Here is a 10,588-nt window from a genome sequence, read left to right as displayed (position 1 = left end):
ACTGTCAACATCTCGGTCCTAAACTACAAAAACATATTCGTTTGTGAAAATAGCGATTAGTTTTGCATGATTGTATAGAGCTTGTTTACACATGACGCCATCGCCACCTACTGAGTCCGGCACAAGAGGAATCACTGAGAAACATGCTCTTTTTCACATTCCACTACTGTTTTCATTTAATTTGGTAAAATAGTTTATCATTTTAGCACTTCCACATAACTAACTAAATCAGAGCGAGAGCAATAAAAGCGCTACATTTTAGTAATAAGTTTTATATTTTAGTTTCATGCTTATTTAGTAACAAAAGTAGTTTTATTTTAGTTAATAATAATTTTGCTTATCACCCGTTATTTAAAATCTGAATATTGTTGAACCACACTGCAAAAAAGTGATCTTCTTCCTTTAATTTGTCTTGCTTTCCAGTACAAAAAAATGAAAAGAATTAAAGAATCGTTTACTGGAGATGCAAAAGGACTTTCAGCAATGTTTTTGTTCGAAAATAGCTTTGTTTTCTGGCTGAGTTAAGCGGTTGGAGTTTTACCCGATTTTGAGTCCATTCGGCCCGATCTCTGGGTCTGCAGAAGCGCTAGCACTAGCATTAGCATAAATCATTGAATCTGATTGGACCGTTAGCATCTACGCTCAAGAATAGCCAGGCGTCACAGGTCAGGTCACGCTCTCAGGTGCTCGTGTACCTTTGTGTTTTGCATCGATGCTTTGCATCAAGTTTTAAGCGGGAAAAATATCTAAGCTCTTTGGTCATGATTGAACCACGATGCTAGCGGTCTAATCAGATTCAATGATCTATGCTAGAAAGCTACGCTAAAGCGATATTGTCAGACCCAGATATTGGCTGAGCGGTTTCAAAAAATGGTAAAACTCAACTTTAAAAAGAGCCTATTTTCAAAAAAATTGTTGTTTCCTATATTTTTAAATGAAAAGTTCATTAAATCCTAAAATAAGCAATTCATAAGGATATTTTTCAAATTTTAAACAAAGGATTTAGAATACAATACTTAATATCTTAATATAGTCATTAAATGGATCTTGATTTAACATTTCTTTGCAAAAGCTAGTACTAGCTACATGTAAAAATAAGCGTGCTGGTCAGCAATCTGCGGAGACTAACCAGCACAAACCAGCCTAACCAGTACAGTGAGCAGTGCAGCTCTGTGTGTGTGTGTGTGTGTGTGTGTGAGTGAGGAGTAGAGTCCATCTGGAGGTGGTTACAGAGGCATGTTTCCTTTGGGGCCAGAACCTGGGCATTTCCTGTGCGAGCCGGGCGAGCAGGAGAGAAGGCGAGGGAGCGCGGGGAGAAAGGCGTATTGGCCGCTCCGCGCGCACATCTGGACTCTATTAGAGCCGACGGAGGCGTGAGCTCACACACCAAACCTCCTCTGACCTATTTCTACTGAGACTCTCCAGAACATCAGCCCTCTCTGAGCCTGTCCTGCTCTCTCAGAGTACACACACACACACTCACACACACACTCACACACACGCACTCTGACACACTCACAGATACACACACACACACTCACACACACGCACTCACACACACACACTCTCTGACACACACACACTCTGACACACACTCACACATACACACGCGCTCACACACACACACACATTCTGACACACACACACACACACATTCTCACACACTCACACACACACACACACACACACATGCGCTCTGACACACACACACACACATTCACGCTCACACACACACACACACACACACACTCACACACACACACCACACACACACACACACACACACACACACACACACACACTCCTCACACACACGCACACACTACACTCACACACACTCACACATGCACTCTGACACACACACACACACTCACTCACTCACACACACACACACACACACACACACTCCACACACACACACTCCTCACTCACTCACACACACACACACTCACACACACACTCACACGCACACTCACACACACACACTCACACTCACACACACTCTGACACACACACACTCCTCACTCACACACTGTTACACTCCCACACACACACACACATTGATAAACATAACACATACTAGGATCTTAGCCAATCCACATGCTTCCATACTTGTATTACTCTGAATGCAGTGTGTGTGTGTGTGTGTAATGTGTGTATGTGTTTAGGCTGATAATTAAAGCAAAGTTATCAGCTCTTCCAATACCATTCTAAAATGTATCACAAAACCATTATATACGCTTGATCATCCCAGTTCTTTCTTCTAAATGGATTTGGACAGTCCTCCGTTCAGAAAACCCTCCAGAAAGAAAACGTTTCTCTAATGTTGCAAAAAATGATCCTATTGTTCCTTCAACAGTCACATCATCATTTTAGTTATTTGAGAACTAAATAATAACCAGTTTAAAATAAGTAGCTTAGAAATAACACATTTTAGTAGAGCGATAGCAAAATGTTCTTGTTGAATCAGTTTTAGCCCCGCCTCCATTCCTGAAGGGGAGGGTCCTACAGATGATTGACAAGCTTGACTTCAGCCTGAGAGCATCACAAGAGAACGGCACATGAGCCTCCTGTTTAATAAACATCAAACAGAGAGAGAGGAATCTGCTCACATCAGCCCTTTAATGTGTTAGAAATAAGAGATATATCACATTTATGTGTTAGAACATTTCTATTTTGTAAGCTCCTAACATTTGAGTGTTTCCATGATTACGTAAACATCGGAGGAAAGTTTCATTTCTATCATTTTGTATGTTCTGTTATTTACCAGATCAGACAGTTAGAATCTTTACAAAACATTCATTCGAGCGTGTTTTCTCCCCCAACATTTTAGATAAGCTTTATAAAGCGCTGATCTAAAAGGTCTCCTGTAGGCTGAGGTCAGGGTCATCTCGATGGGCGTGTTCTTCAGGAATCTGAGCAGTCTCGGGGTCATGAGATGTTTAGTCTGCATCCAGACTGATTGGGTTTTAGTCCGAGCTTCATTCGAAGCTCTTCTCTTGTTATCGTGAGCTGGAGAGTTATTTATCAAGCGCTCAGTTCACGCGTTTCCCGGGAATCAAACCCAACGCTTTTTGTGTTTCACGCTTTGTGCGGAACCCCGGACATTAAAAGCGGGTTTTATTGAGCAAATCGTAGGGGAGACATTCTCCGGGTCATACAGAAAGTGCTGTGTGCAAATAAAAAGATAATATATACAGAACTGGAATGTGGCGTGAAACTAGATCGTCTCGGTACTGGGCTTAGATATCAAGGCCGACTGTGCTTCTAGAAGTCTCTAGAAGTCTACATTCACATGTCTACATTTGGCAGAGATTTTCTTTGAATCGAAGCCACTGCTTTAGAAGAATACGTTTGGTCAGCTCACGCTTTTTCCTGGGATTCGAACCCATGACCCCCTGTGTCGCGAGCACGTTTCTATGCGCTCCGTATCCGTGAGCCGTGACATCATCGGTGACGCTTTCGTTTACGTGATTTCGTCGTTTTCTTTGCGTTTTTCAAAACATTTCATTTAAAGCAACTGTCGTAGGCTAGTTTTGTCTATTTCCGTGACTTTGGAGCCCCTACAGTTAAATGAGAGTAATTTACCACACTGTTGTAATCTCTTGCGCCGTAAAGCAGTTCGTAACGATGTTAAAACCGATTTTTAAACTAGGCGTACATGAATACAGTCCTGAGGAGGAGTGTGAGCGCTGCTGATTTCGGTGTTTGCGGCTCAGCTCCGGAAGCGGGGCGGGCGCGTGTGATGATGTCGGCGAAGAGGCGGGGTCAGCCTGCTGTAGTCGATCTGAATCCCGGGAATCGATGAGCGTTTAAAATGAGGACCTCTGGAAGAAAGGAGACACGTGCTGGTTATTTTCAGGTCGTTTCATCACACTTCACCTGTAACTATCGAATAACCGTGTTCTTAAGAAAAGCTAATTACTGCATTGTTCATGGAGCGTTTTGGAAAGCGTTTTTAAGCGTTACCGCTTCTTCCGGAACATTCGGGAACATCCCCATAACGTGTGCAAGTGATCAAGCGTTATTATAAGCATTCGTGTATAAGAACAAGATTTTGATCGTTCAGAAAAAATGGTCATATTTTAGTCAGCGGGCATTAAGATACTAATTAAGATATCGTAAACATTAGCATAATGATTTTTGTATTTAGAAAAACACTATACAAATAGATTAGATTCGACAAAATAAGAAGTATTTCAGCATTTATAATATGATGTCATTATGCCTCTTCTAGGTCTGTCAGAATAATCAATATTTAATCTTTTAATACATTAACCGTAAAAATGAAGCGCCATGTTTTTTTGTCGTTTCACGTCACGTCTGTGTGTTTTTGTCACGAGCTGCTAGTTAAAAAAGATAGAGCACTAATGTGAAAAGAAATCTTTTGTTTCTACTAGTTACTCTAATATTTACTCTTTATTCAGGCTAATATTTTTCACACTTCATTTAATTATTAACGTTCGATGCTGCTTGGAAGCCTTCGGCCTGCTTGCATCGTTATGTTGTTATATTATATTTAACGTGACGGTGATGCAGTGATTTCCGAGGCGTTGTATCACACGGAGAAACAGGCCTAGTCTCTCGGACGGCCGCGTCGGTGTTGGAGACTGAGTCAGATGTCCGCTGGTACCGACCGTCCGCATTGATCTGCTGCTCCTGAGCGGAGCCGGCGGGTCCACGGGTTCCTGGAAGGGTCTTCCTCCTCCTCCTCCTCCTCCTCCTCCCACCGCAGGCCCCTGTTCTCCTCCTCGCTGTCCTCCGACGGCTCCACCACGATGGAGGGCAGGCGCTCCTTCCCCGACCCCGGCTCCAGCTGCTGCGACGGCTCGGGGAAGATCTGCAACACAACCCAGACTCAACCACATCTTCTGGGGTCAGCTGACGAACGGCGCCCCCTTGCGGCTCTCCACAGAAGAACTAGAACACAGACGCTCGGTTCTCATCACAGCAGACGCTTTTACTTCAGGCATATCAAAGGTGACCTCTTAACACGCACGCTTTAAATGTTAATTAAGTTCATGTTGATGAAACAGATGAAAGCCTGTGTGTAATATCAGACTCGCTGAAATAAAAGTTAAAATCAAAAATATGTGACTTTTTAATCTCACAATTCTGCTTTTTTTTCTCTTATTTGAGCACACAGAAAAACCAGACTCTTACTGTTTTCGTCATAAACAGAGCTTTGTATGCCGTTTTCCACTTTACATCTCAATTCTGACTTTATAACTTTATTATGAATTGAGAGAAAAAGTCACGATAGCCTACTTTTTATTTTGTATTCAAAACAGTACAAAATAGGAGCGCGCATACAAAGCTCTGTTTATGACGAGAAACAGTAAGAGTCACATCTCTGGTTTCCTGTGGGGCTCAAATAAGAGAAAAAGGCAGAATTCTGACGTTATATCTTGCAATTCTGCAAAAAAGTCACGCTAGTCTTTTGTGTTTTGTATTCAGCGGCTTCCACAGTCAAGACAAGATACGACGTTAGCTTTAGTCTAAAAGGTTTCACAGCATCCGCTTGCTGTTTTTAAGCATTTCTTTCCAAATTGTATATCCGTAAGTACAGTTAGAAGTTCTTGGGGACACCAGTCTCACCGTTCATAAAGAAGCGGTATGGTCCTCACATTCACGTAAAGAACATCATGATGAGCGTCTGATACCTGATAAGATATGTTCCAGTTCCTCTCCTCTGCAATAGCGCTTTGTCTGACCCCTCAGAAGTCCCTGCGGCCCTGAGGACATCACACTGCACACACACACACACACACACACACACACACACACACACACACACACCACGTGTTTATCTGGAGCTTTGCGTCTCAATTATAGCAGACACACAGCGAAGCGTTGCTGAATGAAACTCATCCCTGTAATGAAGAACAGCAAGCTCTTCCTAAATCCGCGGTTAGACAGCCCGAGTCTTGCTGTAATCTGCACACACTTCCCTCGGCTTCATGTGTGTGTGCGCGTGTATGTGTGTGTGTCTTTGTGGCTGGCATGAATCCGTCAGCGCAGCTTACAAAGAAACTGTCACTTTCAAAGATACTTGTAACTTCAGAGAGTGCATCTTTTTGAGAACTAAAACAGCCCTCAACGCTTTTTAAAAGGTGTCTTCCCTTTTAACTGTGAGAACACAGCAAACAAATAAACACAAATTTACTTGGACTTTCTACTATAAATATTGGATCAGAGATAAATCTACTGTACAAATAAAAATGACTGTGTATGTATATATATATATATATATATATATATATATATATATGTATGCATATATATATATAATATTACAAAAAGTATTTATAATAGGTAAAACAAATCATTTAGTAGCTAGAATTAAGATTACTTTTCTAGACCCAATTGACAGATATTTTTCTTGATTTTAGCAAAGAAAACAAAACAAACTAAAAACATATATATATATATATATATATACATATATATAATATACACACACAGTCATTTTTACTTGTACAGTAGATTTATCTTGATTCATTGAAATGTTCAATACTTACACTAGAAGTCAAATTAAATTTGTGTCTAGTTGTTTTTATTTGTGTATATAATTTTTATTTTTTTAAAACAACACTTAAATCTGTCTTAAATACTCGTTTTAGTTGTCAAGTAAATGCATCAAGAATAAGATATTTATCGAGGCCAAAAATATTTTTGCCAGTGCATCCCTGCGCTCTCAAGAAGAAGAAACGTATTCTTTTGCAAATTGTAGCATTTAGTGACTTTAAGAGATATATATATATACACAGTATATATAGCATTACTGTGACTATAGCTGGCAAAAGTTGTAGTGAAAATGAGAAGCTAAAGAAAGTCTCACCTGAGCGCTAGTTCAGTTCTTCGGTGCTGGGTGATGTCCGTCCGTCCTTCTCTCTGAGGTCTGAACCCCTCCAGGACTCTTAGAGAGCAGGATTAACGTCTCTGGAGATTACAGCTGGCTCTCAGGACAGGTTCAACCCACGATTATTTACAGGACGTGTCTTCAGAGTCGATGCTGTGATTTTTGAATAGTAACTGTCTGCGTTGCGTTTTCTGAAAGTCATATGCATTAAATGCTCTCTCATCAAACACGAAACAACTAGCAGAAGAATAGGATGCAATAAAAAATAATGTTCATCTAACGCTCTTAGAGATAAAAAAGTGATCCGTTATTTTTGCTAGTTAGGCTCCTTAAAAAAGCTGTGTAAAAATGCATCATTCTGAATGCTTATGCTGAATAATTATTATCAATCAATCAATCATTTTTATTTCTATAGCACTTTTAACATAGGTTTCATCAAAGCACTGAACAGAATAAGATAGAAGGAAGTACACTGACAGGGATGTATAATGAAGAGAGAGAACAGTTTCTTATTAAATGCAGAGACGGTCTCTGGATCAAATAGATGCTAATGTCTAGAAGTGAAGTGTTATCTCTCTGCTGTACTCTGGTGTTTCTTCTTCTGTGTGAGAACACACCACTGAGAGGAGATGCTCACACACACAATTCAAACAGCCTTCCAGGCACAAAAGCAGCTCATTCATCAGCGCTTCTTTACAATAAAGTGTCATAAAACAAGTATTAGACACATTTAGTTTACAATTACAAAAAAATATATTCTCTTACTTGAAATATTTTTGTCTTGTTTTCTAGTATAACCATATACATTCAATATCTTCTTTTAACCTTTGAATTAACATTATTTTTCTTACTCCATCGACAGATGTTTTTGCTTGTTTTTCTCAAAATGTAGAAAAAAAATGAAAAAATCTAATTCACATTGTGTAATTTTACTTGTCAGAAATAAGAGCATCTCAGATCCAAGGATGTTTAGATGAAATGTTTGAAAAAATCTAAAATGCTGTGTAGTTAATATTTTATTTGTAGTTTAAAAATCACAAGAAAAAATATCTGCACAACAGAACAAGAAAAATCCATCTTAATTCAAAGTAGAGAATATTTATTTTTCACAAAATGACTACCTTTTATAAATAAAAATGGGTATATTTTACATGAAAAACTGAGTAGCTCTAAACTTGCCTGGATTCTACTGTAAAAATCCCCTGGTATTAGCATTTTTAGTTGAATGGTTTTAAGTTCAATTAAAACACTAAACACCATCATGGTGAGACTCATTAACCTTTAATATGCAATAAACATTAATTTGCTGGCATTACATGTAACAACCACAATCACAAAACTATCCGCGACTCTCTGAGATCCCGCTCCATGGCCTGCTATGCAGGGGATAGTGCGGGGATATGTCTGAATACAAGGCTTTCAAATCGTACACCAACGTCGCGCCAGAGAAGCGGTAAAGGAGGCAAAGAGGCGCTACGGGAGGAAACTTAAGTCACAGTTTCAACACGAGTGACTCTGGGGAGCCGCTGGCAGGGACTGAGAAACATCACACGGACTATAAAGCGCCCAGCCTCCAGAGTGGAGCGCGGATGCTTCTCTGGCAGACCAGGCTAAATACCTTCTATGCTTTCGTTCGAGGCTGCCGGCCTGTCATGCTAGCGCCGCTGGCGCATGATGAGCAGCACTTATGCCCGAGAAGGCGGGAGAGAAGGAGAAATCGCGTTCACCATTTGAACTACGATGCAAGGAGGGCATTTGGGAGAAGTGAACACCCTTGCGGGAGAGCCAGCAGGACCCACAGCGGCATCACAGAGTCGGGTTCACGAGAGCTTGTGCTGACCAGCTAGCACCCGGTGTTCTCTGAGATATTTAATCTCTCCCCTGAAACGATCTACAATCCCTAGTGGTTTCCAAACAGTCCCATCATTGTTCCTATGCGAAGAAACCTCAACCATCTTACCTAAGTGATTACACGCCCTGTAGCTCTGGCGTCTGTAGTATTGAAGTGCTTCGAGGGCTGCGTCAGAGACTTCCATCCCACCTCATCACTGCCGACACACTCGACCCACTACAGTTTGCTTACCACTTGAAGCCAGCCCGATTACGGAGGATGCCATCACACACCTCCTCCACACAACCACAAAACCATCTGGATTTTTAGGAAAGGAACTATGTGAAAATGCTGTTACGTGGACTATGGTTCAGCGTTCAGCACCATGGATTCCCTCGCGCTCACCACTCGAAGTTGGAAGTCACCAGGACTCAGCCCATCCCTGCGTCACTGGATCACCAACTTCACTGACCGGCTCAGACCACAAGAAACCCGTCTGGATGGGAGAAACACACCTCTTCCTCCCTCACTCCTCCCAGCACTGGAGCCCCTCAGAAGTGTGTTCCCCAGGCCCCTGCTGTGCTAGCTTTGCACACATGACTGTGTAGCCACTACAAACTCCCACCACCATCATTAAATTTTGCTGGCAGCTTGCAACAAGTGGTGAACAAATCTCCAACAACGATGAGATAAGCCTACCTTCAGAGAGATCAACAACCTGGAGAGATGGTGTCAGGAGAACAATCTGCTCCCTGAGCGTCAACCAAAACAAAGGAGTTAATAGTGGACTTCAGCCTGAAGCAGGTCACGCTCTTACCATCCCCATCATGATCGGCGGGACCCCGGTGGAGAGAGTGGAACGTTTCAGTACACAGGTGTTCCATCACGCGCCAGGACCTGTCTTAGTCCTGTCACATCAACACCAAAGTGAAGAGAAGGCCGGCAGCGTCTATACCATCTGGAGCGGCAAGGACTTCAGACTCCCATCTCAGGTGCTCAGGAACTTTTGCACCTGCACCATCCGAGAGTGTCTGTGGGGAAACATCACCTCCTGGTTTGGAAACGGCACCATGCGGAACGGGTGGGCCCTTCAGAGGGTGGTGCGGTCAGCTGAGCCACACCATCCCGCACTGAAGCTCTAATGCTGCAGCATCTACAACAAAAAGCGATTGCTGTACCAGAGCCAGGAAGATCGTGGAAGGCCTCAGTCATCCCAACAATGGACTCTTTTCTCTGCTGCACGTTCAGAGGAAGCGCTTCCGTTCCCTGAAGGCAAACACAGAAGAAGAATGAGAGAACTTCTTCCACTTGAGCCATTCAGAGTCTGAACCAGAGAACACCAGCACCTAATCACGGGATTCCCATATTTCACCCCTCTTTCCCAGATACCCACTTACTTTGGACAATTACACTAGCCACTTTACATTTTACACTTTATATTTTATATTCTACACTTTATTTACACTTTATTTTTATACTTTGCTCACTTTTTTATACATATTTTATACATATTTTTTATATTTTATATTTATATATATTTTAAATTCTGTGTTCTATTTTGATGCTGGGCAGTTTGTAAAAACATTTCACTGCATGCTCACCACGTACCATGTATGTATGTGTATGTGACAAATAAAATTTGAATTTGAATTTGATAATAAAATATAACCATTTTTGATAGTCACAGTGATAGTCGAACCTCAGCTTCCAGAGGAGCGTGGAACACTGGACCCAGCTCTATACCCTCTTCAGGATGCTGGAGGGTTCCTGGGAGTTCTTTGCAGCAGTCTACATGTGTTTTGTGGATTTGGAAGGCATTCGACCGGGTTCTCGTGGTGTCCTGTGGGGGTACTCTGAGAATATGGGGTAAAGGGCCCTTTGCTGCAAGGGCTGCC

This window comes from Puntigrus tetrazona, chromosome 12 (assembly GCF_018831695.1).
Source record: "Puntigrus tetrazona isolate hp1 chromosome 12, ASM1883169v1, whole genome shotgun sequence".
Classification (NCBI taxonomy): domain Eukaryota; kingdom Metazoa; phylum Chordata; class Actinopteri; order Cypriniformes; family Cyprinidae; genus Puntigrus; species Puntigrus tetrazona.
The sequence above is the reverse complement of the archived record's forward strand: the minus strand, read 5'-3'. Positions refer to the sequence as shown.